Source organism: Triticum urartu, unplaced genomic scaffold, assembly GCF_003073215.2.
Source record: "Triticum urartu cultivar G1812 unplaced genomic scaffold, Tu2.1 TuUngrouped_contig_8858, whole genome shotgun sequence".
Lineage (NCBI taxonomy): Eukaryota > Viridiplantae > Streptophyta > Magnoliopsida > Poales > Poaceae > Triticum > Triticum urartu.
Window position 1 is genome coordinate 6287 of NW_024119847.1, and position 2546 is coordinate 8832.

A 2546-nucleotide genomic window follows, 5' to 3' on the forward strand; every position below is an offset into this window, starting at 1 on the left:
AGGTGGGCCAGCTGGGTTGGGCCGCCCAGGTGGCTATGGCCAGGGGCAGTGGGCCTTTCTTTTTCCTTTTACTAGTCGACCCGTTGTGCCAAATGGCGCAGAGGCACGCTAAATCCATGTGCGCGATGAAAAACATATCCATGGTTTAATCCCCTTTAATAGAAAACATGGTGGATTGTTATCTACAATGAGATGTATATACATATTTTAATTTGATAGCACAATATATTTGCTACCATGTTCGCAAAGACCCATTTGTAACCATGTTCGTATTGAAAATATTTGCATCTTCAGTGACTATGTGTTTGAGCAAAAAATACATAGGCTTTTGTTTAAAAATATATGTACCTTTAAAATCATGAGTGCTTTCAAAATATTTTCATTAGTTAGGAGCTTTAGGTTTGAGCAAACATGTATGATTGGAGCTTTAGCCCCTCTATATAAAAATAATGAAGGAGCATCAAACGTTGAATAGCAGATGAACAATAGTTTGAAACGTCTCCATAACAACAATAGCTATCGTCTATGACATTTGTTTTATAACTATCAAACATGGCTAAATCATCATTTCTATTGAATCTACATAACAAGTATTTATGGCAAGGGACATCATCACATAGATTAAAGAGAAAAGAGGGATTCATCAACAGTTCAACACTAAAGCATCAACCACTTGCATGGTGGTAGGAGCAAGTGGCAACGTCTCAAGTCTCTAAGTTGGCTCCATGGTCAGCAATACATCATCATACGCACATCTTGGCTACAACTGATACATGCATCTCAAACAACATGTTGGTGTTTTTACCTGATGAAATAGATAGTGACACAAATTTATTTGCTAGGTACAAATTATACCAGCGACTTGTATGGAAAAAATGCAATGTTTCATTAAGATCACTATTCGACCATTTTTATAAAAAGAACCAAAACTGAATCTAGAAAACAAATGTTGTTTTCCCCTGTAATACCTGAATGAGCTAGTCCATAGATTTAATCTGAATTCGACATCGAATGGATTCTATTCAATTTTTTGAGCACGTTGAACACAACCTACTATATTCTAACAGTCGATAAACCATCAAAGTAAACAATTCAAAATTTGCATGGGTACAAACATAGATAAGATAAACCTCCAGGTTCGTTATGGTTTAGTTGAACTCTACATACTAATGAGAAATTTCAGGAAAATGTGAAAGCACCTCAAACCACATTTTCTTACTACCAAGCTCCCATGCGCTGTCACCTCTTCCTGAACTCAAACTAATGGCTCGTCTCCTTAGCTACCTACTATCCAATCACGTGATCACATAATATCCTTCTTTCTCCAAGGGAGGGTATACCTTGCATCACTACAACTAAAAAGGAAATAATATGAATGAATTAGATGGTGATGGCTTCCTCACCAAATAAGCATGTAAAGACAATAAGAACTTACATATGTTCAAGCAGGAAAAGGAAGCAAACCAAGTACATGTTTGAATGAATATATAATCTATTGCAGACCTTGCCTAGTACAAATAGTGACAAGCAAGCACAAGATGCATCAGCTTACATGCTTTAAACCACTTCCATTGACATGCACAACTGATTACATTACAAAGAAGTATATCGTGTCATATAGGCATGGGCATGATACCACCCGTTGCGCCAACTGGAGCAGAGACCCACTAACACCATCTGTGCTTTGAAAAAAATTCCATATATTAGTAGGTTTAGCTGTGGCCAAGCACGTACACTGCTTTACGCCCGTTTCAGAATCATTCTTTTTTAAACCATGCAATAGGATTGCATATATTCCAGAGGAGTCTTTACACAATCGGGGATGATCAAATGACCCAAGCTCACACCAGCCTACTGCCTAGTATCAGGATCGATGACTCTCTGGAGCAGCGCGAAGACACTATTAAAGCCCGCTATCTTGTCCCTCCATATGATCCAAATGACCACGGAGATAAAAGCATTCACAATTTTCTTTCGCCCACCCTGCATTCTTGACCTAGCATCCTGCCACCGGACACGAAGAGCAAGATCAGTAGGAGTGACCTCGTTTCAGAATCATTCTAAAAAAATACCTAAAGTCTGTCAATATAGACAAAAACAAAATTCTTGAGTACTTACCGAGGCTTCTCTATGTAAACTGGAAGAGAGACAAAAATCAGACATCACAACATATAAAATCCCATGAAAATGTGTTGCTCAACAGTTCTTCCAGTTGGTGTATTCTCATATTCCAGGGAAACATGAAATTCATACAAAATGAAAAACCTAGGACATGGCTGGGTATAGTCTTTAAGACAAAACCAGGATTTGACTAATCAACACAGGAAAACAAAGCACAAATTTTGAGAGTTCAGAGCAAGCACAAAATTTGGAGAGCCAGATTGCATAAAAGTTGACAAAAGGTCACTTGATTAGCCTATAAATGCAGGAGAAGTCAAATTCTAAGTAATTTTTTCTCCTCCATAAGTGCTTACATCATACAGCTCACCTCGACAACCCAGGAAGTAGTCTTTGCTGTAACAACAAAAAGAACAAACTTGTAGGGA

The 2546-nt window shown here is 38.0% G+C and overlaps 1 long non-coding RNA gene across 1 annotated transcript; it reads right to left on the reverse strand.

Annotated features, from left to right (window-relative positions):
* Positions 1-1553: 1553 nt before the first annotated feature.
* LOC125532031 lies at positions 1554-2546 on the reverse strand. The gene is made up of 2 exons (XR_007293683.1): positions 2489-2546; positions 1554-2004 (listed from the first exon to the last, which is right to left on the reverse strand). It is a non-coding gene; the product is annotated as an uncharacterized LOC125532031 (long non-coding RNA).